This window comes from Pongo pygmaeus, chromosome 22 (assembly GCF_028885625.2).
Source record: "Pongo pygmaeus isolate AG05252 chromosome 22, NHGRI_mPonPyg2-v2.0_pri, whole genome shotgun sequence".
Lineage (NCBI taxonomy): Eukaryota > Metazoa > Chordata > Mammalia > Primates > Hominidae > Pongo > Pongo pygmaeus.
This window is the reverse complement of record NC_072395.2, coordinates 25,603,375-25,618,999: the sequence shown is the minus strand read 5'-3', so window position 1 is coordinate 25,618,999 and position 15,625 is coordinate 25,603,375. Positions and strand designations below refer to the sequence as shown.

The window sequence follows — 15,625 nt, the reverse complement described above, 5'->3', positions numbered from 1 at the left end:
GTTGGAGCTGGAATCATAGTGGGTTGAAGTTAGGTTTTCTTGCTGTCTTCTATTCATGGGTATGATGGCACAACTGGTTGGGCCAGATTACCGGCCTGGGCAGGGTCTGCAACACATATCAAGCCCTGATCTTAGGTTTTACAGTAGTGATGTGATGTTACCCGCAGGAGCAATTTGGGGAGGTTCAGACTTTCGGAGCCAGACACTGCATGACCCCTAAACTGTACATTCTAATCTTGTAGCTAATATATTAGTCCTGCAAAGGCAGACTGCTCCCCAGGCAAGAAGGGGTTCTTTTCAGGAAAGGGCTATTACTAATTTGCTTTCAGAGTCAAACCGTGAACCAAATTCCTTCCCAAAGTTAGTTGAGCTTACACCCAGGAATGAACAAGGACAGCTTAAGGGTTAGAAGCAAGATAGAGTCGGTTAGGTCTGATTTCTTTCACTGTCATAATTTCATTAGTTATAATTTTGTAAAGGTGGTTTCAGTACTTCCATCGATACGCCTAATAGATTTTTATATGTATTTGTGTGTTGTGTACAGAATGTTCCACTACTAAAAATATATAAAAGAGCTCTAATTAATTGGCTTAAAGAAAAATGAAAGCGCTTAAGTTAGATACTAAAAAAGACTAGTCAAATGCTTTTTCAACTTTATGTAACTTAAGTAAAATCTTTAATAAATAAGCTAGCATTAAAATTATTGTAAAATAATACTAGAAATGCCTTAAGAATTGGCAGCATACATTTTTCTTTACATTTAGTAATCAACCGATTTCATACATATTCCTGCCAAATACTACAAGGTGTCAAAATTTGGCATTGGGGTTTCAAAACTATAAACCCAGCCCAAAACGGGATGCTCTTTACTTGAGTAATTTTTAATAAGTAAGACATTGATGTGGGTTTAATAAAAATAGCTGCATGTTGAATTTAACAAGATTACCAGCACTTCTCATCCTGTGGCTTTTGGCAGTCTAGTCCACAGACAATAAGGAAAGGACTGTTACTGCCTTTGTTTCAAATCTAAACTATAAACCAGGTTCCTCCCAGTGTCAGTTCTGCCTGTGTGCAGGAATGAACAAGGACGGTTTGGAGGTTATGAGCAAGATGGAGCCAGTTAGGCCAAATCTTTTTTCACTGTCTCAGTTATAATTTTGCAGTGGTGGTTTCATAATTTTAAATCATGACTATCAAAGATTTCATAAATCTAGGTAAACAATTAGGTAAATGTAATGGGATAAATACTTGTAGACAAACATAATTTAGAATATAAAGTTAAATTAAATAATAGATAATTCATTATTTGGGTATTTTCCAATAAACATATATTGTAGGAAAACATTCTTGCCAAAAAAAGTGTGTCTTTTTTCTAAAAAAAAAAAGGTTGAACAAGTTTTGTGTAATTCAAAGCTTATTTAAAATTATGTATAAAACAAGGTAAAAGGAACCGGGAAATAAAAAAAAGATGTAAAGAGGTTGTTTTTGAGGTAAAAAGAGCTTAAAGAGAAATACTATTACATAAGAAAGAATCCTGTCTAGTAAGTTTAGTCCTAAAATAAAATACTTGGTTGTTTAAAAAGAGGGGATGTTCAGAATAAATCAGAAAGTCTGACCATGTCATGAACAGTCAGTGTAAAGTCACAACAAGGATTTATATGTTTAAAAAACCCAAAAAGTTTTATATAATAAAGTTGTCATATTAAATTTTAGTTTGCTTTGGAAAAAACTGAGATTTTTAAAAAATTGAGGTTACTACATCCGTGTGTCTTCCTGTATATGCTTTCAAAATCCTTGCAACATTGAGTTACAGGGCTTTTTTAACTCCTAGGTCTAAAAAGGACACTTAAGTCCTGCTAAATCTTAAACACCCACAGCAATTAAAGGCTCATCTTCAGGCCCCATAGAAGATGCCAATTCAAATAAACTGCTGCATTCCTGAGACACAGGGCAAGAAATGATGAAAGCTATTCAACTCCTCAAGACCCAGGGACTATTGTGAAAGAGGTGGGAGCATAAGATTGTAAGGGCAGATTTTGAAACATAAAGTAGGTTCAGTTTCTCTATACATTAATTATTAATGTCAAAGGCACACTGATGCAAAACCAGTATATGGCTGCTTGTGTCAGATTAACAAAGTTTTCTTGAAGCATTAACCAACTGCTTAGTACAGGTTATAAAAGGCTGATGGAAGTTATATTTTGTAATCAAGATACATTTTATAGATTGTTTACAAAATTTTTAAAAACAAATGTAATTGGCTTCATGCTGTTTTTAAAAAATCCTTGAATTATCACTTTGGTTAAATAAATGACTTTACAATGACCTGTAATCCTATTTTTAATATCAAATGTGTTAAACATTTTATATTTGACAAACTTTCCAAAATCAAATTATATATTATGTCTTTTTCTATCCTAAATAATCCTTTAAGACATTAGGTTCTCTAAAGTCTGAAAATGACATAATTTGGCCTTTTTCTATCCTAAATAATCCTTTAAGACATTAGGTTCTCTAAAGTCTGAAAATGACATAATTTGGCTTATCTGGTATAAAACATTTGGAAATGTTGTCAAATATGAAATGGTGTTTGGCTTTCTTTCAGATCCATTTGTATATGTTTTTGGTATGTTTCCAAAATGATGGGAAACTCCTGTAATTCTGAAATAACTTAGTATACATTATTCATAATAATCATAATTGTTATGTTAAAATCATTGTGTGCCATGGAGGAAACAAAGTCACTTGTCAATTGTGTCTTTTAACTATGGCTGCCTTAACTTTTTTTCATCAACAGACAGTTGTCTTGTTTTGAACCCTCTTTATAAGGTGGGTTTATAATCAGCTATAGGACTCTTAACAGGTGCACTTAAGTTCAGGTTTTCTGATAATTTTAGAAATTGTTACATTGGAATAAAGCAAAAAATTTAAAAATTCTCATGGAGAGCTGAAATGTTCATGACTATCAAACAGAACAGGAATTAACTGAGATAACTGAACCAATAGAAAACTGAAGTAATCTTTTTGACTTTTTGCTTAAAACATTGCTAATACTTTTAGTTTTTTAGAGTTAAAAAAAGTTTATTTACAGCTTTTAACAATAACATTGTATATTCTTGTGAACAAAATTTGGAGCATATTTGTTTTTCTCTCCCTAATTTCTCTAGAATTTGGAAACTGAGTATTCTTAATTTATGGCAGTATAGTTACTTGCATAAGTGCAATAAGAATCTTTTATTTTGGAATAGGATACAGTTGGAGAATTTGGTTATTTTATCAAGGGTTTGACTGAAATGGTGTGCTTCCCTTTAAGGAATCAAAACTGACTTATGAAGCCAATAAAACCCTTGGAAAAACTGGCCTCATATTTTGTGTACACAGTCCCTGTACAGGGTTTTGACCTGTCGTAAATAAAGAATGTCACTTTCTGACAGGTGCAGAAGCCCCAGGTTTATATTGGAACCTCAAGAGGAGAGGAAATTCACTGAAATCATAGGTATTTGATGGCACAAATCCATGGCTGGGCTTGGCTTTAAAAAAGTCTTATCTAAGATTCCTGCTATGGAACAAAGTTCCATCAAAGCCAATTTAAAAGTCTATGTAAAAAATAATTGTTGCACTATATGCAAATAATTAGGCCAAGTAAAATAAAGCAAATTAGTTCTAACATGATTCATCTTTAGTAGAAATTTGAAAACTGGAGAGAGAAAAAATTATGTTTCAAAACTACAGTAGACCTGTTTTTAGATTCTAGTCTTGCCTAATGTTTTTTCAGTTTTTATTATTTTCTACAGTTTGGACCGAATTCTAATTTTTCTTGGCTACAAGTCTTTAAAATAATGTTTTCCGTTTTTTTCAATTATTCCTAAACGAAGCTGTGCTTTCTTAAAACCCTGCGAACTGAAGCCAGACAACTTAAACTTCAGAAGAAAATAACAGCAACCGGTTTACATACATAAAAGCCACTTTCATACCTGCCTACTGAGGTATGGACTGCAGAGTAATGTGGCTTATATTGATTTTTCCAGGATTGTTCTTTTGTTTGTTGTTGTTGTTTTCTCCCTTCCTCCCTACTATTTTATCTTCACAGGATGTGAGACTTCACAACCTACTAAAAATGAGCTTTTGGGACCTACTTATCTAGGAATAAACCCTCCTAGCCATGGGAGATCAGATGAAACCCTAGACCAGGGACTCATTTTCTTGTAAAATGCTGTTTCCAAACGATTTTTTAAAAAGAAAAGGGGGGAAATGTGAAAGGAAAATATCTTGGGCCCCTAAAATCACTAAGGAAAACTCAGGCTGGAAACTGCTTAGGGCCAACCTGCCTCCCATTCTATTCAAAGTCGCCACGCTGCTCCCTGAGATAGATGCATATCTGATTGCCTCCTTTGGAGACTAATCAGAAACTCAAAAGAATGTAACCATTTGTGTATCAGTGATCTGTGACCTGGAAGCTCCCTCCCTGCTTCCAGTCTTCCTGAGTTTGCTTCAAGTCACACGTTTCTAGACCAAAGCAATGTACTTCTTACATATATTGATTGATGTCTCATGTCTCCCTAAAATGTATAAAACCAAGCTGTGCCCTGACCACCTTGGGCACATGTTGTCGTGACCCTGAGGCTGTGTCACGAGTGTGTTCTCAACCTTGGCAAAATCAACTTTCTAAATTAACTGAGACCTTCATTTGAGTTTGCTGCTGGACACCCTCATTGTGTTCATTGGCCTGTGTTTCTCTGTTAATGCCTATCACGAATCGCTTGGGTAACTAAAGCTTTGGGAAGTAATTTAAAGTGGAAGAGTGTGATGGCACTCCACTGACTTTGTATATAGTGTAGGAACTGCTTTGGGAATGCGGGGCATGTCATTGTCCCACGGGATTTTTGGTAGTGTGTTGTGATTCTATTTGGAAAACAAAAATAGGACATGGTCTATGTTTTTATTTAAAGGGTGCAACGGGCTTTTTTACATGAATCAGTGAAACTGCAGGACCTAGCATCTCTGTTTCATGCTACAGTGAGGATTTCTTGATGGAGAGAGCATTCCAAATCCTTTCCAACAATATTGAATATTGTGCTAAGATATTGTTAAGCCTAGTCACACTGCTGTGCCGTAGAACACCAGAGTACCTGCGTCTCATCTGAGCATCCCTTTGTAGCCATTTCCAATCCTCCCCCGAGCCTCTGGTACCCACTGTTGACATTGCTACTCTATGAGATTCACTTTGTTAGGTTCCATGTGCATGAGATTGCGCAGTATTTGTGTTTGTCTTCCTCTGCCTGGCTCATGTTTTTTAACTTAATGTTCTCCAGGTTTCTCCATCTTGCTGGTAGTGAACTCATGTCCGGAAATTTGATGGCCAAAGAGTATACCGTTGTGCATATATCCTTCAATTCCTGCATTTTTTCATCTGTAGAAAGACAAGTAGGTTGATTCCCCACCTTGGTTATTGTCCAGAGTACTTCATGAAACATGGGAAGGGAGATACCTCCTTAAGGTAGGTTTCCTTGGCTTTGCAGGTATACCCAGTGTTGGGATGGCTAGAGGAACTGGTGGTTATGTTGCTAATTGTTTCAGAAACCTCCAGGTGTCTCCCAGTGGGTATACGAATTTGCATTCAAACCAGTAGTATGTAATAGTTCCTCTGTCTGCAAATCTACACTGCCCTTATCTTCCAAAGTTTTATTGCTGTTTCTGATCATACTCGTTCTCTGGGGAGAAACTCTTCTGATGTGGAGAAACTTTTCTGTTACCTGAGAGTCTGTTTCAGGTTTTTTCGGAAATGCCTATGCTAGTCTTTTGGGCATTTTTAGCATGTGTATTGGTTTTTGTGTTTTTGTCCACTTAGGACCATTAGTTTCTTGAATATGTTAGATAAGAAGCCCTTCCAGATCCACAGTTTTCCATAATTTTCTCCCAGTCTGTGAGATGTCTTCTGTTGGGTTCAGTATTTTCTGTCTTGTTTTGAAGCTGTGTGAAGCTCTGAAGTTGTCCTTAGTCTCACATGGTTACATTAGCTTTTCTTAGTGGTGATTTCTGTGTCCCTTTGAGAAGAAAAGCGAGATGGCGAAGCCATTGTATGGTCTATGGGTATTTGGTTCCTATGTCTTCCTTTTTTGTTTGTAGTTTCAAGGTTCAAGTTTCCCCACAGTAGACACACACCCTATGTGTTTTCCTTGGAGATTTTGGTTTCAGGATTGAACTTAGGTGTTCAGTAGATTTTGTGTCGCTTTTTGTGTCTTGGGTAAAGGAAGGGTTCAGTCCTTTGCACATGACCCCCCAGTTTCCTGAACCATTGTGCCTTTGGTGTGCTTTTGGGGGGAACAACAAGAATCCCATAGGTTCATTGTTTATAATTGTGGGTTGATTATTTGGCTCCTTCACTGTGTCCATTTCGTTATCTTTCTGTGTTTATGCCACTAATGGATGGATTGGGTCACCGTAGCCTTTTTGTTTTGTTTTGTGTGTTTTCTTATGTTTGCTTCCTTTTTTCTATTTTTATTCCCAAAGCTGGGTTTTCTAAAATGATAGGTACTTTTATTGTGATTGAGGAGTACACCTGCAGGTTCACTTCACTACATGGCTCTACAGTAGAATTTTGATGCTTGGGGTCCTAACGTACCTGTCACCCAGGCGGTGACCACAGCACCAGTTGGATCATTCTTCCTCCAAGGCTCCCTGTCTCCCTCCTTTTTCTGTCTGGTAGTACCCAGCGTCTGTTGATTTCATCTTTATGTTGATGTGTATTGGGTGTTGAACTTCCACTTATAAAATGAGAACCTGCAGTGTTTGGTCTTCTATTCTTGCCTCAGTTGCTTAGCAGTGGCCTCCAGTTCCACCCATGTTCCTACCGAGGGCATGATTTTGTTTCTGTGTTTGATTTTCCTTAGTGATTTTTTAGCATTCTGTGATGTATGGGTACCACATTTTAAAAAAATCTCATTTTCTGTTGGTGGGCATCTAGGTCAGTTCCACATCTTTATTCCTGTCAGTAACACTCCTGTGGACGTGTGAGTGTCTGTGTCTTTTTGATAGATGCATGTGTTTTTCCCTGGGGTAGATGCACGGGGTGGGATTGCTGGGTCAAAGTGTAGCTGTGCTTTCCATCTTTTTTTTTTTTTTTCCAGAAATCTTCAGATTGATTTCCCCAGTTTGAGATCTAGTTTCAAGAGAATAGCCATGTTTGTTTTTCTCTGCTGCCACACCAGCATGTTATGTTTTGACTTAGGACAAATGGCCACTCTGACCAGCATGTGATGACACTGGTACCTCATCTCATGTTGAGCGTTCCCCATGCCTGTTGGAATGGCAATCCCTTGGAAATGTCTTCTCAGTTACTACCCATATGTATGTTGCTCAGGCCACTGTGTGGCCCCAGCACCGTTGGTTTGCATTGGGACTTGGGGATTGTTTGTCATTGTTAGCCAGGACAAATGTTACACTGCTGTTCCTACAGTGAGTAGTGGGAGTGGGGTATGGGGACATATGCTTACGCCCACAGTTCCATCAGAAATCCCACTGCCTTAAGACAGTCTCATGGAAACCCAGTCCCAGCCTTGCAGCACTGGGTAGCCCTGTGGCGTTTTGACATTGGGTGTGTCTGCATTGTTGAAGTCACTCAGCATGTTGCCATGTGTTTATCCACTTAGGTCAGTGTTAAGGGAAGTTCATCACCTCTACTTCTTCAGTAACTGCTGTCTGGTGCATCAACTGAATGCATTTCAGGCTTATAAGCAGTTCCTCCAGATCTATGGGTGAAAAAGGCTTTCACCTTGCCCACCTCCCCAATGAGTGACCAATGTCTCATTGTTAGTGCATCTGATGCACAGAGATTTAGTGGTCTGAGGGAGGTCAGTCGCCAAGCAGAGATTGAAATCACATTTGTATTTACATTATTACTTTTCTACAGCTTGGTTTCTTGGAGGGTTTCACACTATTTAGTCTGGACTGAATCCTTGAATTACTTTACTTTGTCTACCAAGGCTTTCAAAGAACTTGATAAACTTGTTCTAATTAGCCGACGTATTCATCCATGATGTCCGTATACCAGGTCTAAAAATAAAACATTTCTTATTGCACACAGGACATGGAAGGCAATCTACACATTTTCAAGTGTAGACTTTGCTTGTGACTCTTTTGTGAGGAATAGTCATTGTTACTTTAGGAAAACCCTGAGTTTATCCAACTCTTGTTAGAATTGGATAAGTGTAAAAACCTACAATAGAATGCAAGTGTGAGAGCCAAGTCCTCTGGTAAAATAAACTCATATTATTATTTGTATGTGTCTGGTCATTGTATTAATAAAATCAGTTTGTTTTGGCCGAAACACATGGTTGGCCTTTACAATAGATGTGAAAATGGGCTTATAGATCATTGCTCTTTATTGTGACTATTAGGTTATATTTATTGCCAAACTCTTTAAACACCTTCTAAGCAGTGAATTTTCAGTGCATTGTTGTTTTTCTTCAAGTACAAGCAGCCCCTTCAGTTTTACCACATTCATCTTCCACACACTGATGAACCCTATGGAGACAGCAGGAATTGACGTAGAACCAGAGGGAGTAGTTAGGACAGACATTCTGGTTCATTCATTCTGATTCTCACTATTGTAAGTGAGTAAAGTTCATTGAATTTTTCTTCTGATGAATAAAATGGACAGTTTTCTCGGTGCATTGGCTTACTTTTGAAAGAGCAGCCCTAAAGACTTTACTACTGATTAGTAAAGTCTAAACTGCTTTCTGTGTATTTTTTTAATTCAACTTTTATTTTAGATTAAATAAAAATGTGCAGGTTTATTGTGTGATACTGAGTTTTGGGGTACGATTGAAGCCGTCACTAAGGTAGTGAGCATCTCACCTTCTCCTTCTCTTCACTCTGTTACAGAGAACAGACCCTCCCGGTCTTCAGTGCACTCTAAATACTGGCTAATTCTGGCCAATGGAAGGCATCTGTGGAAGAAAAAAGCCTCAGGTCGTGTGCTATCTGTCTTTATTCACTGTGACATATTAGGTAGTGGTCACAGCCACTCACCATGGCCCCAGTTTTTAATAACGTGACCCTGCTTTTGTGTTCCAGTAACTTCTGTTGTTTTCCCAATCCTAAGTATGATAGAAACTTCCTGCTGCTGCTAATCTCTGGGTTCCATTTAAAATCCTTCCATCACATGAATACTGTGCCATGTACTAAATTTTTCCATAATTAAATAGTTAGAATTATTTTTGCCTACTTATTTGAGCCCCTTAGTGATATGTTTTAAAAACACTTACAATGTATTACAATATATTTAGCAAATGTAGGGAATGACATTTTTACTTCCCATCAGCATTTATGCTAGCATTTATGGAGCAATGCTATCTAAAGTATTTTTAGTAATTTAAACGTTATATAATAGATATGCTTTTGATTCCTTTGTTTCTATGTAAATAAGCATACTTGCGATATTCAGTAAATAGTATTGAATACATGTTTCATTTATATAATATAAAGTTATGATTTTTTTTAAACTACATCATATTTGCTTGTTGGCTTTATGATAACTTAGAAATAATATTCTGGATTAACTGTGTGACTCGTGAGAGACTTTGTGCAACTATGTTTCCAAATTTACTTGATTTTCAAGACTTACACTAGAACTGTGAGAACAAGGTAATAAGTAAGCATATGTATTAATATCACCTTTGGTCAACTCTTGGGTAGCCCCAATGGTAGTGTAGGAATTAACATAATTTTTCCTACTAAAAGTATTGGATTTGTTTTGAGAGACCACAGTTTAAAATCATTGACATACAAAGTTTAAAAATTGTTAGATTAAAAATTTTTTAATGCATTTGAAGTGGTTTTATAGAAAAATAGTTATCTAACTTGGTTTACATTGATAGGTTGTTTTCTTGGATAAGAACTAGACGAAGAGAAAGGGAGAGTAGTGATAAATATCGAGATTTTCAAGTTGAAAAGTAACAATCGGTGTATTACAACAGATGGATGTGATGTCAAATTACAAATGCTGAAAATGTTATATGTAATCATGTAGCCAGAGTAATTATACAAGGCAAAGAACTGAAAGCCATCCAAATAGGAATGAGGCTGGAGTTCAGTGGCACCATCTCAGCTCACTGCAACCTCTGCCTCCTGGGTTCAAGTGATTCTTCTGCCTCAGCCTCCCAAGTAGCTGAGACTACAGGCATGTGCTACCATACCCAGCTAATTTTTGTATTTTTTTTTAGTAGACACGGGGTTTCACCATATTGGCCAGGCTGGTCTCAAACTCCTGACCTCGTGATCCACCTGCCTCCTTGGCCTCCCACAGTGCTGGGATTACAGGCATGAACCACTGTGCCCAGCCAACATAGAGATAATCTTAAAGACTCCATCAAAAAAAAAAAAAAACTTTTAAAGCTGATAAACACATTCAAAGTTGAGAGTTACAGAACATACAAATAGTATTCTTGTTTCTATACACCAGTGACAAACTATTAACTGAAAAACAAATTAATAAAGTAATTCAATTTATAATAGCATCATAACAAATATATAAGTAAATAAAAGACTAAGGAGTAAGTTTAATGAAGGATGTGAAATATTTGTATACTGAAAATTTATAGCACTGTTGAAAGAAATTGAAAATGACATAAATAAGTAGAAAAACATCCTATATTTATGGATTTGAAAAATTAATATTGTCAAAATTTCCGTGCTACCCAAAGCAATCTACAGATTAAATGCAACCACTATCAAAATCCAATGCCATTCTTCGCAGAAATAGAAAAATTAGTCCTAAAATCTGAGTGGAACCACAAAAGACGCTGAAAAACCAAAGCAATCTTGAGCAAAAAGAACAAAGCCAGAGGCATCAGACTACTTGATTTCAAACGATATTAAAAAGTTATACTACTTAAAACAGCATAGCACTGGCATAAAAACAGACACCTAGACCAGTGTGAAGGAATATAGAACCTATAAATAAATCCATGTGTCTGCGGCCAATTGATTTTTGATAAAAGGACAAAGAATACACAATGGGGAAAAATTCTCTTCAATAAATAATGCAGAGAAAAACTGACTATTCATATACAGAAGAATAAAATTGGATTGTTATTTCACTGTTTATACCAACATCAAATAGCAGTGGCTAAAAGACTTAAATATAAACCTGAAACTGTAAAACTGCTACAAGCAGAGATAGAAGACCATATGACGGTGGCCTGAGCTGTGATTTTCTACAGATGACCCCAAAAGTACAGGCAACAAAAACAAAAATACACAAACGAGATTCCATAAAACTAAGAAGCTTCTCTGCACAGCAAAAGAAACAGTAATAGAGTGAAGAGACAACCCACAAATGGGAAGAGAATATTTTTAAACCATACCTCAGGTAAGGGGTTCATACCAATAATATGTAAGGAACTCAACCCAGAAATGAGAAAACAAGCTTACTAAAAAATAAGCAAAGGACTTGAATAGACATTTTCTAAAAAGTGACATAAAAAAGGCCAGATTTTTATCAAAAATGTTGATAAAAAACATCAACATTCCTAATTATCAGAGAAATAGAAGTCAAAACCACGAAGATATTACCTCACAGATGTTACTGAGGCTATTATAAAAAAGATGTGGCCGGGCACGGTGGCTCACACCGGAAATCTCAGCACTTTGGGAGTCCGAGGCAGGTGGGATCGCCTGGGGTCAGGAGTTCCAGACCAGCCTGGCCAACATGGTGAATCCCCGTCTCTACTAAAAGTACAAAAAATTAGCTGGGCATGGTGGCACGCACCTGTAATTCCAGCTACTCGGGAGGCTGAGGCAGAAGAATCGCTTGAACCTGGGAGGTAGAGGTTGCAGTGAGCCAAGATCGTGCCACTGCACTCCAGCCTGGGTGACAGAGCAAGACTTCATCTCAGTAAATAAATAAATAAAAATTAAAAAAGGATGGAAGATAACTGTTGATTAGAATGTGGAGAAAACCGTTGTACACTGTTGGTCAGAATTGAAATTAGTACCACCATCTTGGAAAATAGTATGAAGCTTTCTCAAGAAATTATAAATATATTTACATTATGATTCATCAATGCCTCTTCTGGATATATGTCTAAAGAACTTAAAATCAATATGTCAAAGAGATCTGCATTTCATGTTCATTGCAGAATTATTCATAATAGCTATGACTTAGAAACAACCTAAGTGTTTATCAACTGAAGAATGGATAAAAAATATATGAGAAATTGAAACCCTTATACACGATGATGAGACTTTAAAACAGTCTGGCAGTTCTTCAAAAGGATAAATATAGAATTACCACATGACTCAGTAAATTAACTCCTGTGTATACACCAAAAAGAAGCTAAAACAAATGCCTACACAAAAAGTAGCATACAAGTATTTATAGCAACAAAAAGTAGGAAACAACAGAAATGTCCATGAATTGCAGAGTGGATTAATGTGGTCTGTCCATATAATATAATAGTATTTGGCAATAAAAAAGGTATTAATACATGCTTCAAAAAGGATGAACTTTAAAAACATAAGTGAAAGCAGTGAGTCCCAAGTAACTATATATTATTATGATTCCATTTACATGAAATGTCCAGAATAGGCAAATCCTTAGGAAGTAGATGATGATTGCCTAGGGCTGGGAGGGGTTTAAAGGGAGAGTGGGGAAAATGAGGAAAGATTGCTAATGGGTGCAAGGTTTCTTTTAAGGAGTATAAAAATGTTCTAAAATTATATTGTGGTGATTGTTTATCCACCCAGTTAATACACTAAAAAATTGAAGTTTACACTTTAAATGAGTGAATTAAATACTTTATTTTTTTTTCTTTTTATTATTATTATTATTATTATTATTATACTTTAGGCTCTATGGTACATGTGCGCAACGTGCAGGTAAGTTACATATGTATACATGTGCCATGCTGGTGCGCTGCACCCACCAACTCGTCATCAAGCATTAGGTATATCTCCCAATGCTATCCCTCCCCCCTCCCCCCACCCCACAACAGTCCCCGAAGTGTGATGTTCCCCTTCCTGTGTCCATGTGTTCTCATTGTTCAATTCCCACCTATGAGTGAGAATATGCGGTGTTTGGTTTTTTGTTCTTGCGATAGTTTACTGAGAATGATGATTTCCAATTTCATCCATGTCCCTACAAAGGACATGAACTCATCATTTTTTATGGCTGCATAGTATTCCATGGTGTATATGTGCCACATTTTCTTAATCCAGTCTATCATTGTTGGACATTTGGGTTGGTTCCAAGTCTTTGCTATTGTGAATAATGCGGCAATAAACATACGTGTGCATGTGTCTTTATAGCAGCATGATTTATAGTCCTTTGGGTATATACCCAGTAATGGGATGGCTGGGTCAAATGGAATTTCTAGTTCTAGATCCCTGAGGAATCGCCACACTGACTTCCACAAGGGTTGAACTAGTTTACAGTCACACCAACAGTGTAAAAGTGTTCCTATTTCTCCACATCCTCTCCAGCACCTGTTGTTTCCTGACTTTTTAATGATTGCCATTCTAACTGGTGTGAGATGGTATCTCATTGTGGTTTTGATTTGCATTTCTCTGATGGTCAGTGATGGTGAGCATTTTTTCATGTGTTTTTTGGCTGCATAAATGTCTTCTTTTGAGAAGTGTCTGTTCATGTCCTTCGCCCACTTTTTGATGGGGTTGTTTGTTTTTCTCTTGTAAATTTGTTGGAGTTCATTGTAGATTCTGGATATTAGCCCTTTGTCAGATGAGTAGGTTGCGAAAATTTTCTCCCATTTTGTAGGTTGCCTGTTCACTCTGATGGTAGTTTCCTTTGCTGGGCAGAAGCTCTTTAGTTTAATTAGATCCCATTTGTCAATTTTGGCTTTTGTTGCCATTGCTTTTGGTGTTTTAGACATGAAGTCCTTGCCCATGCCTATGTCCTGAATGGTAATGCCTAGGTTTTCTTCTAGGGTTTTTATGGTTTTAGGTCTAACATTTAAGTCTTTAATCCATCTTGAATTGATTTTTGTATAAGGTGTAAGGAAGGGATCCAGTTTCAGCTTTCTCCATATGGCTAGCCAGTTTTCCCAGCACCATTTATTAAATAGGGAATCCTTTCCCCATTTCTTGTTTTTGTCAGGTTTGTCAAAGATCAGATAGTTGTAGATATGTGGCATTATTTCTAATGGCTCTGTTCTGTTCCATTGATCTATATCTCTGTTTTGGTACCAGTACCATGCTGTTTTGGTTACTGTAGCCTTGTAGTATAGTTTGAAGTCAGGTAGCGTGATGCCTCCAGCTTTGTTCTTTTGGCTTAGGATTGACTTGGCGATGCGGGCTCTTTTTTGGTTCCATATGAACTTTAAAGTAGTTTTTTCCAATTCTGTGAAGAAAGTCATTGGTAGCTTGATGGGGATGGCATTGAATCTGTAAATGACCTTGGGAAGGATGGCCATTTTCATGATATTGATTCTTCCTACCCATGAGCATGGAATGTTCTTCCATTTGTTTGTATCCTCTTTTATTTCCTTGAGCAGTGGTTTGTAGTTCTTGAAGAGGTCCTTCACATCCCTTGTAAGTTGGATTCCTAGGTATTTTATTCTCTTTGAAGCAATTGTGAATGGGAGTTCACTCATGATTTGGCTCTCTGTTTGTCTGTTATTAATGTATAAGAATGCTTGTGATTTTTGTACATTGATTTTGTATCCTGAGACTTTGCTGAAGTTGCTTATCAGCTTAAGGAGATTTTGGGCTGAGACAATGGGGTTTTCTAGATATACTATCATGTCATCTGCAAACAGGGACAATTTGACTTCCTCTTTTCCTACTTGAATACCCTTGATTTCCTTCTCCTGCCTAATTGCCCTGGCCAGAACTTCCAACACTATGTTGAATAGAAGTGGTGAGAGAGGGCATCCCTGTCTTGTGCCAGTTTTCAAAGGGAATGCTTCCAGTTTTTGCCCATTCAGTATGATATTGGCTGTGGGTTTGTCATAGATAGCTCTTATTATTTTGAGATACGTCCCATCAATACCTAATTTATTGAGAGTTTTTAGCATGAAGGGTTGTTGAATTTTGTCAAAGGCCTTTTCTGCATCTATTGAGATAATCATGTGGTTTTTGTCTTTGGTTCTGTTTATATGCTGGATTACATTTATTGATTTGCATATATTGAACCAGCCTTGCATCCCAGGGATGAAGCCCACTTGATCATGGTGGATAAGCTTTTTGATGTGCTGCTGGATTCCGTTTGCCAGTATTTTATTGAGGATTTTTGCATCAATGTTCATCAAGGATATTGGTCTAAAATTCTCTTTTTTTGTTGTGTCTCTGCCAGGCTTTGGTATCAGGATGATGCTGGCCTCATAAAATGAGTTAGGGAGGATTCCCTCTTTTTCTATTGATTGGAATAGTTTCAGAAGGAATGGTACCAGCTCCTCCTTGTACCTCTGGTAGAATTCGGCTGTGAACCCATCTGGTCCTGGACTTTTTTTGGTTGGTAAGCTATTGATTATTGTCACAATTTCAGCTCCTGTTATTGGTCTATTCAGAGATTCAACTTCTTCCTGGTTTAGTCTTGGGAGGGTGTATGTGTTGAGGAATTTATCCATTTCTTCTAGATTTTCTAGTTTATTTGCATAGAGGTGTTTGT

General features: G+C 37.1%; 1 protein-coding gene across 5 annotated transcripts in view; it reads left to right on the top strand.

The window, feature by feature from the left end:
- The window catches only part of LOC129022338 (POTE ankyrin domain family member J-like), a 90,337-nt gene that overhangs the window by 17,107 nt on the left and 57,605 nt on the right, over positions 1-15,625 (top strand). For 3 of the 5 annotated variants that reach the window (XM_054468449.2, XM_054468453.2, XM_054468452.2), the window contains exon 3: positions 5,313-5,424. The exons of the other annotated variants lie outside the window; for them this stretch is intronic. The gene's annotated coding sequence lies outside the window, so the exon portion shown is untranslated. The remainder of the gene's footprint in view (positions 1-5,312; positions 5,425-15,625) is intronic. 5 annotated transcript variants of the gene reach the window in all.